This window comes from Leptosomus discolor, chromosome 21, assembly GCF_034619465.1.
Source record: "Leptosomus discolor isolate bLepDis1 chromosome 21, bLepDis1.hap2, whole genome shotgun sequence".
Classification (NCBI taxonomy): Eukaryota; Metazoa; Chordata; class Aves; order Leptosomiformes; family Leptosomidae; genus Leptosomus; species Leptosomus discolor.
Window position 1 is genome coordinate 1,913,191 of NC_141411.1, and position 18,040 is coordinate 1,931,230.

Here is an 18,040-nt window from a genome sequence, read left to right on the forward strand (position 1 = left end):
AGCAGATCCACTGACATTTGGCTGGACTCTGGGTGAAAGACTCCTTGAAATTAGCCTGCACGTTGAGTTTGTTCTGGGAAGATAAGAAGCAAAGTGGCAGGGGGGCCTGAGGGGAATTACGCATGTGAAACTGCACTGTGAAATTAGCACCAACAGTCAGACTCTAGGCCAGCAATATTTCTCTGGGATTTGTTTTGGAAGCAAAATTTTTTACCACGGGCAATAGACTAGTCTCCCTCACCCCACTGGCTTTCAATCCCAGCACAAGCCCATCTGAGGAAGCCAAAGGATAAATTGTCTGCTAGCTTACTCTAAAGTTGCTCTGTAGTGCTGGCAATATGATACTGAAGAGGAATTTTAATTTCATGCTGTGTAAGAAGAGTGCATGCAACAGTAGCAGCCGTATGGATTTTCATATGAATAGACGTACAGTATTCATAACAGGGTAGCAGTGTTGTCCTGCAGGTTTTCATTCTTCTTGTTTCTTTGCTGTTTTCACATTTCCCTTTGCTGTCCACCCATTCTCGCACTTGCTGAAATGGAAAGTATGTCCTTGCCAGATGGATGTACAAAGTGACGAGCCTGTTTCCCAGTTATATTGTAATTGGCTTCAGAGACCTTTTGTTGCTTTAATTTCTGTGCAATCCAAGTGCAAGTCTGTTTTGCTTGAGAGGGAACATTTTTTAGCCTTGTGCCTCTCTTGCTCAGCTTTGCGGGTATCTAAGCAAGAGCAGTTTTCAGACAGTGGAGCCCATTAATGCTGCTCTGTCTCAAGGACGCTCTAAAATAATGCTTGCTTGGTGGGGGAAGGCAGGTCGCGTGAGCGGCCAATTTGCCGGCAGAGGATCCGCACGGACGGGGTGTGCGGGGCTGGGTTGGGTACGGCTGATGCATTTCGGCCCTTTCTGCTTCCGAGTGCTGGTGACCTCTTTAGTTCTCACTCGAGAGGTGAAATCACCGCTGCAACAAAGAATTTGGTTCGTAAAATTATCTGTGTTGCACTTTTTTTTTTTTTTTTTTGGGGGGTGGGGTGGTGGTGGTTGTATTTTGTTTTATTTTAGTTTACAATTCTTTGTGTATTTGTTAGGGAAGGAGCCTGAAGTGATTTTTCTTGAGGTTGCTGATCCTAATCCATTCTCCACAGCCATAAAATTTGCTTTAAATAAACTTCTAATAACATCTGTGAGGTGCATTGCTTTGCTGGTTTCCATGCTAAACTGGTCATTAATGCAACTGCACACCCCTGCATGTCCGTCAAACCCAATCAGTTTTGCCAGTCAGGACAGGTGAATAAATCCGCCTGCCTGCAGCCGCTGCTCTTCCTGATATTCCTACGTGGTGGGAAAGGCATGTAAGGGGGAAATCCTTCTCCCAGCTGCTGAAGGAGTACGTGCAACAGGAGATGAGCGGAGAAATACAAGGGACTCGTCAGTGCAGAGCTAGCCCAGACGCTGAGGTTAGCAGATGAGGCTGGAGGAAGGGTTTGCAGCAATGCAAATGGTTCTCGCTCCCATCCCCATCTTCCCTCTTTGACAGCTGCTGGCAGCACGCTAAGCTGAAGCCCAGCAGCGCCAGAGCTGGCTCCTTGCGCTTCTTGCCAGCCGGTGTGAAAGATGGAGAAACCCGGCAGCGTCACCAGATGGACTTTGCTTTGCAGTCATTTACAGTCCTGATGGGTTTGTCAGGGCACATCTTCCACTCCAGTCCCACGATGTCCCTTGCTTTGCTCCCGCTAGGTGAGGTGGGAGATGTTCCCGCAGGTGAGGGGAGATGGCAGCCTCGGCCGGGGCCTCGCACCTCCGGGCTAACCCCGGTGACGGACGCGTCCGAGCAGAAATGCTGCGCGCTCGAGGCGTTTAGAGTTAATGGCTTCCTTCATGGCTGTGGGTTGATGCAGCTGGGAAACACAGTACAGAGTTCAGCAGCAAAGCAGACACATAATTAATAAAATACAGATTTTCATTTGGAATCATTGCCCGAAATAGCTCGCTAATGGAGGGAGACCTGTCTGCTGAGTTAAAGCGCCAGGTCTGCCCATGCCTGCTGGCACGCAAGGTGCCAGTGTCCCTAAAGACAAGGGTCCAAGGGCCGAGCCCCGCCGCCGCCCCCAGCACCCTCCAGGCACCCGGCGAGAGGGGAGCAGCCCAGCAGAGCCGTGATGGAGCAGGGGGTACCACTAAGTCTGACTTCTAAAGAGCAAGTGCCCACTCGCTGCCGGAGCCAGGCTGAGTCCGGCAGATTCCAACCAGGCGGGGAGATGGGGCATTTCTCACCACTGTAAGTTAAAAGCAATTTGAAGAGGGTGAATTCACAATCAGGTTAGGCCAGCTAGCGCCGTGAGCTGCCACGCTTCCTCTCCCAAGTGTGAGCTCCGCTGACGGCTGGTGGTTCCTCCTGCAGGGTTTGTGTGAGGGGTGTTCTCGTGGCCTGGGAAGGCAGAGGCTTGGTGCCTGCGCAGCCCGGGCAGGAGCAGGCATCGCGACGGGAGCCATCGCTGCCTCTCCGGCAGCCTGGCTTAGAGAGGCTAGGAAGAACCTGTTTCAAGTGCAGGTTAAGAGGGAAGCTAAAGCGACCCAGAAGATATCCTTTTAGCGCTTGTAGGGGCTTGGGGATCCTCTTATAAATGGAAGCATGCAGGTAGCCTCCAGGTGTGGGAGCGCAGGACCACAAAGCAGTGCTAATGAGGCCGTGGAGCATCCTTCCCGGCCCTTCTGTGGTGGCAAAGGCGAGTGTGTTTTATCTTGCAGACCCTGTGACTAATGACAGGGCAAGTTCTTCAGAAGGAAAAAGGGGACAGTCTGGGGAAAAGGACCTTCTGGGCTGGCTCATTCCCAAAGACACAGGAGCGTTCGAAGCTGCTTGTGTTGCTTGCCTGCTAATTGGAGTTGGCTGTAACCGATTTAGAAAGTGATGGCCTTAGGGAGCTGAGATTGTTGTTTGTGTTTGTCTGGGATTAAATACAGATGGAATTAAAAAGAAAAAAAAAAACTTGATTCAAGGAAGAAGCTTTGATGAGAATGAATTCATGCTGGTGAGAAGAGAGCGGGTAGATGCTGCGGTCGCCTGGTCCAGGTTTTGGTATCATTCCCATAGAAGCGCTCGGGGAAACAATAGAAAGGTAGAGATAGAAATGGAAAGCAAGAAGATAAGTGGACTCTGATGAAGGAAGTCATATTAATAATGAAAACTGGAGTTTTTGAAGCTGCTTTAGAATAAATTTTCAAGGCATAAAGCCTCTCAGGAGCAGACTCTTTGGAGTTTGGCTCAGCTGTTTGGTTAAGTCACAAATCGCAGGACTCCGGACATAGAGAAGAGGCCCTGGCTCCCAGCCAGGCTTCCCGCTCTGCTCCCGTAGAAACACAGACTGGGGGAACAGGCAGCGGAATACCTGATGTATTGAAATTGCCAGGCCATGGGACTCCAACACCAGCAAAACTTGAGTCTCATTGGTTTTAGGTCACTGAAAGATTTCATTGCAGCTGAGTGCAAACCATGACTTAACTAATAAATCATGACACTGACAAAAAACGAGGCCTGAAATCATTAGCAGATTACATTATGCAGATGTATGGATAGGGCGGGGGGGCTGTGTTAGTTCCGGTGCAATAGGAAGGGAAAGGCAAGAAGTAGCTCAGCTCCTCTGATAATAAACAGTGGCATCATGCTGTAGTGGCAAAGAGGCTGCTGCCGTTGCCAGCACTCAGTCACTGTGAAAATCTGTCCTGGAAAGTAGCTTTCCATATCAGTTCTGTCTCTTGGGGTTTTTGGCTCGGTTTATAGCTCTTACTCTAAAAGTTTTAGAAACATTTGATGCCTGGTCTCTTTTCAGTGAGAGCAATTCAAATAACTTACCTTGTTAGAAACTTCAGCTTCTAGGGTAGGAGGGGTGGAAGCTGGTAGCTTCGTGACCCGCTGTTGTCCTTTGGGTCACTTAAAAGCTGTCTATAGGTGAAGTTGAGCGGCTCCCTTTCCTTCCAACACCTCTGTCTGCGCCCTTCACCACCCCCTGGCACTTCTTACCGCCTCACTGCAAATCTCCTGCCAGTGCTCATTAACACAAATGCAAAGACTCCTGAGACTCCTGGGTCTGTCTGGAGACGCTTCCACTATCCTCTGGTGAAACAAATGGTGGCTGAGAAAATAGCCAGCTCACTGGGATGTAGCTTTGATGTAGCTTTAGCGCCTGTGAGCTGGTAGCAGAAGATGCTGGGTGGCTGTTGCACATACCCAGTTGGTGCCTGAGTCTCAGCTTCCTGCCAGGCCGGCCTGGGACTGTGTTCCCAGTTGAACGTTGCTGGATGTGCAATGGGGAAAGTGAGGAAAAGCATCAGCTAGCCTGCATCGAGCTGTGTATAGCTCTCCTCATCAGCCAGCGGCTCTCCAGAGACTCTTGAGACGCCTTGCTTTGGGAGGGCATGGGCAACGGAGAGAAGAATTTGCGCTGGATCTAAGACGACGAGACCACAGACCAGCCACACAGGCTCATGTGTCACTGGCATTCGATACTGGGGGTTTTGGCAGGAAGAATTTCCCCAAAGCTGACTAAAAGCTGGAATAATTACTATCAGGCAGAAAAATGAAATAGACCCACATCACTGCAACCGCTGACAACCACAGCGCGCAAAAGTGATGTCCCATCTGGAAGGCGTTAGCCAAAGCGTCCCCATCCGCGTGTTTGACTTGGTGCAGGAAGCGTGGTCGGCAAGGGAAGGGGTGAGCACGTTGCTGGGTTGGGTGGCTGTAAATGCGGGTCGGGATGTGCCTGCGTGTTCCCGCTCCTGAGGCAGAGCAAAGAGGAGGGAGATGGGCGAGTTCTAGCATTGCCTTTTGAAGCGTGGTCACCAGGCGCCTGTGAGACACGGGCTCGCTGGCTGGAGGTCCTCTGGGAGGCATCTAAGCAGAAGGTCGTTTGCTTGGCTTGGAGCGCTGTTCCCCTGTGAAGGGAACGATGGCAAAGCACCAAATTGTGCCATATCATTGCTGCTCACTTGAATCCATATGGATGTGTTGCCATCCAACCAGGAGGCTCTGTTTGCAGTCGATAGTTCATCTACAGTGCCTTCCATGGAAAATAGAGCGTTTGAAGGGAGGGAGAAAGAGGAATTGGCTTACCAATGCAATGCAAGCAAGCATCTGGGCTTGCTGTCCTTAGGGGCTTCTCTTTAAAAGAAGCTTTGAGTTGATAAATTTTTGCTCATTTTTGTATAAAGAAATCTCCCTGGCTTTGATACAAAGGAGCAGCTTGCTCTGCTCGCTGCTGGTTTGTTTACAGAGCATCGGTGTGATGAGGAGGGGAGAGCGGAGCAGCGCTGGGGAGACCAGAGCCTGGAGCCCAAACATGGGCAAAGCCAGGCACAACCCCCCGCCTTTCATCAGCCTGTGGCCTCTGTCAGAATTAAGAGTTATAGCTGCAAAAACATATAAGGTTGGCTCTCGCCTGCCACAGCATATAAACAACGATTCTGTAAGAATTCAGTCTGCAAAGCTGAAGCTGTGAAACGTTTTTCAGCTTTCTCCTTATAGAAAGCGGGCTGGTGGTTTTGCAGTCTCCCAGGCACAGAAATTTGGCCTCCACAGCAATGTTAACCAAAACTACAAAACAGAGACGAATGCCTTTTTTCTAAAAACGACCAACCAAAACCACAAAAACCTTAGTAACATAGCCTTAAAACATGGATTAAAATCCTCCTTAGAGAGACCCCGGCAAATACCTCCTAGAATATATCGCTTTCAAATGCTCTATTTCATGAGTCAAATATTGAGTCTGAAGATGAAAGATGTAACTAGCTGAGAACTGGAGTAATCTGTAATTTCTATCACAAGTGACTTTTAAAAAGACTAAAGAAATATTTGACAGTGGCTTAAGTAGTTCAGATCCTCTCATTTTTGCTGGGGGATGGATTAAATGGTTAAACAAAAGTATCTTCTAGCTGTGCTTTCTTGGTTTCCCTGCTTCCCTGTTGGCATGTACATCCATGTTCTCTGTTCCTCTCCCATCTGCTTCCATTTCCCAAATTTCTAACATTTTACTCTTAAAATTTTGCCTTCATGTATATGAATGGAAAAGAATAATACCACTGGAAGCCCTAAAGGCTCAGTAGCTGGAATGTATTTTGACCTACACCGTAAAGCTCCTTGTGAGCATTGCTGTCTCACCACCGTCAGGCTGTGGCTGTGGTGCTGAGCACCGCTGACAAGGAGACTGCTTCTCCATCAGGGTCTTAGTTGCAACTACCAGATCCTGAGTTTAGGCATTTAGGGGCAGTGTAGTCTCAATAACTTGGTGGCAATCACTAGGCGATACAGATGGGGTGGGGGGATCACTCCAAAATCAGCAACTAGTGTGGTTCTCGGGGAACTGGTTGACTTGTTTCCTGACCAGCCCTTCAGGGATGTAACTGGACCGTGGTGGAACAGCAGTTTCAGGGATATCAGGCCTATTGCAGTCACGAAACCACTTAGTACTGTTTAGGAAAGCAAGCCAGTAAGGACAGCAGAGCGGGGGTTGTTTCAGTGTTAAATTACTGAACCACACACACAGTATTTGCCTAACCAGCTAGACCTGAATTGCTGTTCAAACAGTGCTTTTCTGCCTGACGTTGGCAATCAGGGAGCTAATTACACTGGATTAGGGTTTTTCTCTTAATTACATGAAAAATTTAGCGCGGCTGATGTTCATGAGGCTGCAGGGGGATTAAGGCGGAAGCCATGTGTTTATCTACAGGTCAATTATGGAAGTGAAAGCAGTAATGTGGTGTAGCTTTGTCTCTCCCATCCGTGGACCCCAGCCTGAACCTATCTCATGGTGTTGATTTTGGGCTATGGGCACCATAAGGGATTAGTTGAGCTGGCGGGTGTGCGAACAAAAGCAGGGGCCTAGGGGAAGAGCTGCCTCGGGCCTTCTAGTGTGGGGTCTCACAGCCCTGGGGCAGATCTGCTCCACCTTGTCGTGCAGAGGAAACCACAAACAAAACCTCCCAGCATGAAACTGGGCACGGGCTGGTTGGGTGCTGCTGGACTAAGGAGTTGAGAGTCACTCTGCGGAGCGGGGTGCTGCTCGTACGCACCAACGATGTGCTGCAGGTCCAGCCCTTTAGCCGTGGCCCCTCTTTCCTTCCCTCCTCCCAGTTTGGGGATGTCTGGTGTTGCTGGTATGCTTTGCTTGGGTCACCCTGCATTGCTACCACGGTGCTGTAGCTGCTCTTGTGTCCACATGCCAGTGGCATCCGTGGCCTCCAAGGAAGAGCGGTGGCATCAGCTTAAGTGACCCCATGGTATGCTGCCAAGGACACTGTGTGTGTCAAGCAGCATGGCCTTGGGCACATCCACTCACCTCTTTTGTCATCTTTTTTACCCTGAATGCGGTGAAGAGGGAAGCCCGGAGCTCCTTGCCCGCCTGTCCCTCCGTGGTGCTGCCAGACCTGGGCTGGGGCTTTGCTCTGGGGGGGCTGCAGCTGTGCTGCTGCTCTGCAGGGCTGCGTTGCTGCACGCTCGCAGCATGGTTTGGAGCTGTTAAAGTGCTTCGAGTGTTAAATGCCATCCCTGAATGCCGATTGCAGTGCCATCCTGCCTGCTTCAGAGATTACAGGCAGCGCACCAAGCTGCTTCAGGTTCCTCTCCTTCTCCAGCCGAATTTGAACTTTAACTCTGAATTTGGACATTTGCGGACTAGAGAGTTGATCGATCCATCAGCTTCTTCCTTTTCTTCCTCTCTAGCCTGATGCACAGCCGGGTGTTTTATGCTGTCCCAGGTCTGTAGCCTGTGCCCGGTAGCTGCACCAACTCGCCTGGGCCGTGGACTGATGCGTGCGTTGAGCCCAGCAATCGCCCGGCTGCGTTCCAGGCAGTGTTCAGCAGCATTACAAGTGTTGCATATACAGATTATTCAGAGCCAGTTTATCTGCTTATCTGCTGATTAACTTGGAGATGCTGGAAAGGGCGTATGCCGGAGGCTTAGTGAGTTACAGTGCAGAGATGGAAGAGATTTTTAATTTTTTTTTTTTTATCCTTGATCTGTCCCAGAATAGCATTTGGGAAGCAGCTCACAGAGGCAAAAGCAGTATTCCTTGGCGTGTGCCACGCACGCCGGGAACGTGAGCTCCCTCAAGCCTCCGTCTGCTGGTGAGCAGGAGATCTGAGCACGAACGAGCAGATAGGAAAGTGTAAGGAGAGGTTCGGCTCCCATGGGTTTATACTTGTCCGAATCCTCTCAGGAGGCTTTAATGCTTCCAGTACAGGGCCCTGTGCAAGCAAACGTCCTTGAGCAGGGCACCAGCCCTGCTGCTTGCTGCGCATCTTGTTCTGCATCTTGCCTTCCCCGGTGAAGCCGCGCTCGGTCCAGCTCCCGTACGCCCGGTGATGAGCAAGACCCCAATCCAGAGCGCGCAGCCCCCGGTAGGCGGCTGAGCACCGACGAGCCAAGCTGCCGCGGTGCGCAGGGCCGGGGAGAGAGCCGGGAGCTCTGTCGGGGAGCCGTGGGGCAGTGCCAGGTTGGCTGGGGCTCTGCCCGTCCTCAAGTGACCTCGCTGGCAAGGCTGTGGCTTTGGGAAAATTCAGCCTCTGTACAAGCAGCGTGGCCAGCCACCGGCTGGCGAGAGCTTTGGGCTCCTTTGTGCTTTGGCCCGTTTCTTAACTGGAAAATACCCATTTCTGCGCCTCTGCCTGCCCGCTGGGCATCTTCAGCCGTGGTAACCCCGGGGGGTGTGATGGTCCCCGCAGCGCCTGGGTCAGAGCAGCAGGCGATGTGGGAGAGCCTCGTTTCCTGGGATTTGAGCGAAGCTGCGTGCTCTGTAATTTTCTCACATCCTCTGCCCGAGCAAGGTTAGATCTGATCAGTAACACATGACTGGTTCTGCATGCACAAGTGAAACCAAAAATATGCACGGCCTCCTCGTTCACCTGATCGCTCCTGTCTGACCCGAAGCATCGCAAAATACCAGGCAGGATTTCTTCACAAGTCTGTAAAACCAAAAGATAACAAAATTTAGGTTCTTTATTTCCTTCTGGGTTTTGCCTTTAGAGGCTCGCAGTTTGGCTTGTGTTGCAGCGTTCCCGGGAGGTGTCGGGCATGAAGTCTAAGTCATTTGAAACATATTACTTACATGATGTTTTTGAAAAGGAAAGAATAATATTTCCTGAGGAACTTTCTGGTTCCCACCTGATCAGCTGGAAGCTGTGACTTGGGAGAAACAGGGTTTTCATGTGACAATTTTTGACAGTCGTTTAGTTTTTTCCTCCTTGGGGACAATTGCAACTCACTGCTGCTCGTTTAGAGCGAACTCCACATTAAACAATCTTGTCTAAGTGGCTTTTTATTCCATTTTACATGGCTACTCAAGGTCAACAAACCAAACTGAGCAAGACCAGTCCCTTCAGCTGTGAAATGTACTGCTGTAGGAGGATGATTGTAGGGAGAGAGCTTGACACCGAGCTGTGGAGGATTATTCAGCTGGAAGGACACAGGTGAGGTGTGGATAGATAACACAGATACAGTGCTATTTCGGGGACTTTGGTGAAGAGCTGCAAATGGTATGTGACAAGCAATTCTGAGCAGATACCCAGTACCTCCGTCGCCCTAAATACCAGCTCTGTCCTTCCTCTCGTGTTTTCTGTCGGTCACAGAAGACTTAGGCTTAGCACTCTGTCCCGTTTTCCTTCACTGCGGCTATTGCTCGCTCCCCAAAACGCTACTCGCTGCCCCCTCCATCTCTAATTGTGTCCTGTGCAGCAAACGACGAGGCGTGCCTCTCTCCTGCCCTTGCTCGTGGGTCCCTGCGGGCACCTGCTCATGCTGAGCCCGGCTGTGGGCTCAGGACACAGAGGAGGAAAAGCCGGGGTATGACCCAGGCCCTTGTAACGCCCAGAGGGCTGAAGGGCAGGGGGGGATCAGCCTGTCCTTCTCTGCACCACCAGGGCTCCTCCTGCAGCCAGCTAACCCGGCTGTGCATCCCTGCTAAAGGCTGCTGGTGCCATGCAGAAGAGGATGCTTTAGGGAGAAAAAAAAACCCCTCTGCTTGTTCCTGGAGCCATCCTCCTCTTTGCTTGCCTGTACTTTCATTTACTTCCCAACTGTAAGGGAAGGAGCTGGATGAAAGCTGCACCAAGCGGGAGGAGCAGGGGTAAGTCAAGGGAAGAATGGCAGGGGCCGGAGGAGCAGGTTGCAGAAAGGCTGGCGCGCAGCGCCTTGTGGTACAGCAACACCTACCTCGTTCCTTTCTCTTGGAGGCCAGTACTGAGTCTCTTTGATGATTTCCTTGCTCAGTGCCAAAATGTAAAGCCTGCAAGCAGCAAAGTGCTGCTACCTTAATGATTCCTATTTCCCAGAGAAGCACTGAGCCTTCTCTTTAAAAATAACACGGGAATGTAAAGGGAGAAGGGTGCTTATTGCTGAACAAAAGGAAAGGGAAGTCGTTGTGCATTGTGGCTCTATATTAGGGGACAAATTAGAAGGGACTTGGTTTTGTACCGAGCTGCAGACGTGCCCTGAGCTGTCCTCCTTCTGGGGAGTAAATCCACAGGACACTCTCCGGTGTTTCTACCTTTAATGACTTGTGCTTTGATGCTGGTGGAAGGTGCAAGGCTGATAGCCCTGAACCCCCAGCGATCGTCTCTTTGCAACAAGTGCTCCGTAAAAAGGGCACTGCTCTTGTGCAGTGCTCCCTGCCTGGCAGCCTGATCCCTGGAGCCCTCCGAGTTAACAGTCTCTGCCTCCTGCTTTTGAATTGGGCCCTGAATAGGAGGGAAGGCAGTCTTTTGGGCACTTTTTTCAGTCATTTTTTTCATCTCACTGCTGTTCTTCGCGGCGCTAGGTCTGGTCTGTCCCCTGCAAGCGGTTGGGTTGCGGCGTGGCTTTGCACCGATTCACTGGGGCGTGCTGAGCCTCTCCGAGGCGCAGGGGTGGGAAGGAGCTTCCCTCCTGGTGGGGATCCGCCTGAGTGCTGCGACTCAAGGAAAAGGCAGTGCTGCTGATTTAAAGCACCATCCAAAGCCATATGACCTCGCCAGCCAGCCTACCCAAATTTGATTCTAATGAATCCATCCCCGGAAGAATACTACTTAATTAATTAGCAGCTCATTTGCATGAGGTGGCACGTTATTAAAGTTCTGCTGCTGCAAGTAGGGCTGTGACAAGGTGTGAGCTGACAGCTTTTCAAATAAAAAGTCTTTTAAAGGAATGATCTTCCGAACTGGCAGCTTTGTTCTAAACGAGCCTCTCATGCAATAATAAATTAAAGACATGGGGGCTGCTGATTAGTCTCTGCATGGTGCCTCTGTACCATCCTCCCTGTTTTATCTTGGAGGATCAGCTCTCCAGAAGGGTGGAGGGAGCAGAAGGATGGAAGAAGGAAATAAAGGCTTAGGAGAGAGAGAGAGCAGCTTCAGTGGCGATCCTCTCTTAAGGGTTTGTACTGGTACCTGCTAGAATGTCTGAGCTGCAGCTTCAACCCAGGAATTGGCTTCTTTCACCTCCAGAAGCCCGCAGAGAGGCAGCAAGGGGTTCCCCCTCCCAAGCTCCTCTTTCCGCTTGTGAAATGGGAAGGACTGTGGTCGTGGCAGCTCTTCTCCCTGGGGCAGATCCGAGTGCCCAGCCTCCTCGGTGTGCTCCCGAAGCGGCACCTTGAATGCTGGTGTCGCGGCTGGTTGCACCCCCGCTAGCCAGGGGACGGGGGGTTGCTGAAACCACCGAGGTCTTTGGCACGACAGCCTGTTGGCTGCAGCTTGGGCTTTAGCACAGAAGGAAGGTGGGGTTTAATTTGTATTTTAAAACCTATCTTGCCTTCCCTGTGGATGGGTGCAAAGTCTTTGAAAGGGTAAGATTGAAGCATTCGGGTGTCTCTTTGTTTGAGTTGCGTGTGCCGACTCTGGGCAGGCTTGCAGCCCTCTGGTCCCGCAGGGCTCGGAAGAATGCCTTGCTCATCCGAACAGCTCTCCGCCCTTAGCGCTGGAGGTGTGGGAAGTGAGAGTTCGTTTGGGCTGGGTGCTTTGTTTGCTGGGTTGCCATTCTCGTGCTTCGCGGCGTACGTGGGTGCCAGCGCTGCAGACTACAACCTCCCCTCCCTGCGGAGCTGCCTGGGACCCCGAGGGTTTCTCTGCTCTTCCCCAATTAGCCCAGCAGTTCCTCTGACTCGCGGTTCCCCTTGGGAGCTGCAGATTCCCAGGTTGTGACTTTGAACACTTAGCTAACATTTCCCAAGCAGAAGAGATGGGAAGCACATGTGGGTGTGAAAGACACATACACAGAGACATTTTTGACATGAGTATTGAATTCACAGAAACCTCAGATCTATAAATAATTCGGGTCATGAAGCCTGATCAGAATAAACTCAGGCTCGACCTCCCCTTTCTCCCCCGCACCGTGCGTGGCTGTACAGCTGCCGACCCCGCGTTACCTCCGGCTCCCCAGCCTGCGTCACGGCGCCCGCTTCCCTCTCCCCCGTCCCCTTTTGAAGGTACGAACTCTGGCATGCAGCCGCGCAAGCAGGAGGTGTTTGCAGATCCTGGAAACAAGGGGTTGTCTGAGTGGAGGATGCCAGCAATTCAATCTATTGGGAAAGGCGAGATCCCAGTGAGATGGAGGAGGTCTGTCTCCTTGCACCTGGAGCTTCCCTTAAGTTCAGGGAGGGTTTGGAGGAGGAAAATGTCTCTGAAAAAGGGGATTAGGACTCAGAAGAACGCGAGCAGAGAAGGTGGTCTTGGCTTTGCGCTGCCTTGATGCTTTGTCTGTATTGTGCTCAGCAGCAGGAGGGAGAAGTTGGGATGCGAGGCTGGGTTTGGTTGGATGGGGCTTTCATGTCTGTTTGAAGTTCAAAAGGAAGAGTAAACGTCAACAGCAGGACTTGGCAGAGCAGCGTCGCCCGCGCGGCCCTCGCTGGAGGGGAGCGGGGAGCTGTGGGCAGAGTGCGGGTGCTCGCGCCAAAGTGCCAGCGACTTAACCCACTGCTTGATAGTGCCTCTGGAAACTGAGTCTTCCGGCAGCGGCCAGGGACAGCGGGAGATGAGATGCTGATACGATGCCACTGGGCTGCTTGTCGCTGGTCCCACCGGTTCGTTCCCTTCCCAGCTGGAGGTGCTGCCCATCGCTCTGGTGGCCGCAGCTGCCCCGCTCGAGGCCCCTCTCTGGTGCTTTCTAAAAGAAAGGTCTGTGTCTGCGGAGATTTAAGGAGCAGCCACGGTACGGGTAGGCAGCGCTCGAGAAAAACCCTCGTGGTTGCGACGCAGCTCCGACGCCTGGGCGCTGGCAGGGCGCGCTGCAAAGAGCTCTTTACCAAACGGATTCTTCTCCCCAGCTGATGCTGTGGAGTTTTTTTGTAAGGGCAGCCCCAGTGGGGATTAGTGACTGTGTTTAATGCCTAGTCAGTCAATGTAATTCTGGAAAGGATGGATTTTCTCCTCCCTCGGAGACCAGATCATTTGGTCTTGAGGAGCTGTTTTGCTCCAAGCCATTCAGCCTGACAGCATCGTGAACCCATCTATCGAAGCTTCCTCGTGCTATCTTTGGAGTAAAAAGAAAGGTGATGCCCACCATGACAGACATATTCTGTCCTAATATGGGAAAAACGTGTACAGAAAATGTGACAGGAGAGAAAGAGACTGGGATATGAGGGAGCCTCCAGGTAATGAAGTTAATTGGATATGCTGATTTGAATTGAATGTGCATTTAAGGGTTGTCATTAACTTACTCACGGACATATCTATGATTTAAAGGAAAGATATTTAATGGGATTACTATTTCACTTTAATTTCAAGGAGGAGACTTCCCATGTGGAGATCAGTGAGCTAAGTCACGCTCGCGGTGTTCCTGCCTGCAGCAAAAGGCGCTTCTTCAGGGCTGGGTTTCTCCTCCCGCAGATGGAGATGCAGGGTGGGATCCTATCCAGCGGCTCAGGCAGGGCCTCATGCATCTGCAGGAGCAGATTCAGATCCCAGATCTACGGGCCGGCTGTACAATCCTCAGCAAACCCCTTCGCTTCCCTCTGGTTTATTAATGGTCTGCAAATGGCTTCGAGCACCAAGTGCTGGCTGATGTTAGCAAGGCTCTGAGGGAGCCTAACGACTGCTTTACTCCCAGAAGAATTTCGTATAGGGTCTGAAGTGCTCTTGGAAACTTTTTGTATAGGGATTTGCAGTTTCTATTCTGTATCCTCCCCTCCTGAAGGTTGCCATGCTTTTTTCTCTCTGGCTGTCGGCGGCAGACGCCAGCATGGGTAACCCTGTAGCAACGATACTGTGAGAAAGGGTGTTCGTGAGGGGGACAGCAGAAGTGGCAGGTCATCACGTGCATCTCACCTCCTTTTTAGCCTGGTGTGAACGTAGAATAGCCCCAGTTTAATTAAATTGGATTAGCAAAAGTAAATCCTTTCTGCCTATTTGGCGGAGGCACACACAGAAAATCTGGACTGGTGTTTATTTATCTTGTCCTGTCTTTGGGGAGCTTGTGCATTGCTGAGTCTCGTGCTTGTGGAAGCTTCTTTTAGTACTAGGTCTGGGTAGGAAAGACCCCGCAGAACCACGGACAGAAAGCGGTAGGGAAAGGCTAATTAAACTGTACGGCGCTCCAGCCTGATTCAGAAACCTGCTGCCAGGAACTAAAAGTCTTTCTGCTAAATATCCAGTACTGAAGCAAGAAATCCGTCGTAGAGCTTTATGCGAAGCTTTAATGGAAAATGCCTAAGAGCGGAGATGTGCAGCCATAAATGGCAAAAAAAAGCGGCAATTCTGCGAAGATGCACGTTGGCAGCGAAGGCTGCTCCTTGTTGTCTTTGGTTTCTATTTCAGGCAGTAGATGCAGCAACGCTCCAGTGCGCGCTCCCGGAGCTGATACAGTTCTACTCGAAACGTCCATTTTACACAAACGCAATGTTATCTGATAGTATTCCCCCCGAAGGGCTGGACACGCTGGCATGAAAGGAGCAGTCCTACGGCTCCAGGCTTGACTGGGCTTTTCAGTTTGTCACCGCTACGTACAAAGATAAGTATGTTCAGCCAGTGCCTTGCGCCTTCCGACCTGGGGCATCATTTGAGGAGCCCATCTCTGGCCTCCATGGGCCTTTTCACGCGGAGGGGGGCAGCCAGCAGCAAGGTGCTTTGGGACCCATCTCCCGTCAGGTGCCTGCGTACGTGGGGAGAAGCTGCAGGTCTTGAGGAGGTAACGGGTGGCCTTGCGTCTGGGATCTGGGCTGGGGAATCAGTCCCTTCATACAAGGACTTGTTCAGCTGTTTTCTGCTGGCACTAGGCATTTCATCGTGAGTCAGCCTCGTTGAAACAGTCATAATGAAAACAGACAGGTAATTTAATCATGGAAAGTTCCTACAAAGAGATTCAATGTCTTCTAATGGGAGCCTGCTGGGAGGAACTGGAAGGGAATCCAGATGTATCTTAGCTCTGACATAAGCTGGGCAAAATACCTAAGAGAAACTTTAGTACAATAGGTATGTTGGAGCTTCATGTCGTATTAGGTCCTTGAATGCCTCGTACACGGGTGCTGCACTGCAACATATACGTGACACAATGTGGTATTTTGCTAATCTCTGAAGATAATGCAGAGCTTATGCCTGCAGTCTGTATTGTGGGGGTATTAGAGACACAAATCTGCACAGTGCCTTTGAAGGGCTGCACTTCCCTGGATTGAGCAGCGTTCTGCTCCGTCACGTGGGGCGTTTCTCTGGCCCGGCATCCTCCGAGCCAGGGGTGGCATTTGGATTTGCAGATTATGTTGTTGGGCACTTTTCAAGCCGTATTTGTAAACATCCATCAAGAGCGATCGAGGGAAGCACTGCATCTGTCCCGAACGACTTCTCTGATTCGTGTCCACGTGTGCGAGCCTGCCCTCCTGGTCTCTGCTGGCCCTCAGGTGGCTGAACACATCTCTGATCCTGGACACCTCTGGTTTCCATTGCACCAATGTGCTTCTCCCCATACCTGCCTGCTCCCTGTTCCGCCGTGCTCCCACCCGTTCCAGCCTGCACTGCCCCCCTCCATGTCTTTCTCCTGAACCCTTCCCGTGCCCCGTCGTTGTGTCGTGAAAGAAGAAAACCTGGCAGAGTTAGGGGCACGTAAGGAAACACGACCACCAGCAGCCCAGCCCCATCCCGCTCCTGCCCTCGCCTGACTGGATGTGCCTGGAGCCTGGGCTCGGGGGTGACCCCAGACCTGTGGGGCAGTACCAGGCCGCTGTTCCAGTGATGGGTCAGCAGTGGTTTGACACTGGAGAGGCGCCCGTAGGTGAGGCAGAGGAATTATTTCTCTCTCCAAACGTCAACAAGAAGCTTCCTGCTGTGGAGATGATCCCTTTCTTCTGCATTCATAGGACTCATCATTCTTCTCTGACATCATCATTTGTTGTCATGGAAACCAAACCCTCAGGAAGAGATGCAGTGCAGCATCCTGCCGTCAGTGGGTGCATCTCGGGCGCTACGCTCTGGGCCCGGGGCTGCGGGGTACCTGGGTGGGTGCAGCACACCCCGCAGCGTGCGGGACGGGAGGGCAGCGGGCTCTGCTCTCCTCTTGTCCTGTCGTCTGTGGGTAACACGGACCCGTCTCACCTCGACGGGCTCAGTGAGAGACCCCGGGCTGCTCCTGCTGCCTGTGGGGGAGGCAGGAGGGTGCAGGCAGCCCCCAGCACCCCGTGCAGGGCTCCGGCTGTGTCCCAAGACACCCGTGCCAGGCACAGCTCCAAGCACTCATGCCGGGCTGGAGGAGCCATCGCGCACGTGGTGCTGTCTCCAGCCCAGAGCCGCAATTCCCAGTTGGAATTGGCCTGCACAAGGCTTGTCCAGTGGTATCTCTCTTTATTAGCCCTGTCTGACCTCATTACTAGAAAGAAGCTCAATTTAACGAGCTGCCAGTGCCCTGAGGGAACTCTGAAAAACAGTTGTTTTTCACAAAGGCTGCTGATCCTTCACGTCTGGCGTTTCCATTCCCGTTTGGCCATTAATCAGGCATTTGCATGGAAGCGGCGGTGTGTCCCTGCCAGCCCCGTGTCCCAGCTATTTATTCCTCAGGTGATTTTGCAGCCTGGTCCTTACGTCCATGGCACAGGCTGGTGCGGGAGGCGGCAGCGGTGCATGCGCAGGCAGCACGGGTTGCTCAGGTTTGCAACACCCAGCAAGGCGCTGGTCTCATACTGGTCTCAACCTGCCTCTAGTTCCTAGTATCTCATGAAGGCAGTGAAGTATCCTGCTTTGCACAGGTGTGACTAAAGCGGGATTTGACCTTCTGCCTTTTTTGGGATTTTCCTTTCTGAAAGTTCAGGGCTTTTGAGCCAGGCTTGGGCTGCCTGCGCAATCCTGCCGGAGGCTCCCTGCCTCTGGCCATGGGTGTTAAACCAGACCACACAGTATCACACCTGGTGTTCTCTTATATCTTTTATAAACTCAGAAGATAAGGAGAAAAGAGAGAAATCCAGAAAATAAATGTGTTTGTGTACCCAACATGTCTTTACATGGCAGGAGGCCTCAGGGCTCTTTCCAAGAAGAGGATTTATCTGGAGGAGGGTGCAGAAGAGCATCGCTCCTCTATGAGTGTGAAGATATCCTTCTATTTCCAGCTGGGGTGGCACATTTGTCAGATAAATCTTAAGATGCTTAACAACCTGCTTTCCTACCTCCTGGGGGCACGAACCAGAAAAAATAGACATCCCTCTCTGCTGCTCCATCCTGCCTCTTCTGAAGGCTTAGACTTGTCCAAAGCCCGTTCTTCGTTTGCCTCTTCCTCCGTACCGCAGCCAGGCAGGGAGGAATCGAGCAGCAAAATGGGATGCGGCAAAACAGCTCGGCATGAGGCTGCAGCAGATGGCATCTCTGCGATAAGAGGTTTTTCCAGGGACGGGCAGTCCCCCGTGCGTCCCTCTCCTCGCAGGGCGGCGTGCACGTGCTGCCCAGCGCCCCGCGGGCGGAGCGTGTCCCTGGCCCCCGTCGAACGGCATCGCTGTCACCGCGAGCCACGGGGCCGGCAGCGGCTCCACCGAGCCCTTGGCGCGCCTGACTGCTCTCGTCTGCCTGCCTGACGGCTGCCAGTGTCCTCAGCGATGTAGACACCATG

At 52.0% G+C, this 18,040-nt stretch overlaps 1 protein-coding gene across 1 annotated transcript in view; it reads left to right on the forward strand.

The window, feature by feature from the left end:
- Nucleotides 1–18,040, forward strand: part of PLXNA2 (plexin A2) — a 149,672-nt gene that overhangs the window by 32,395 nt on the left and 99,237 nt on the right. The window lies entirely within an intron of this gene.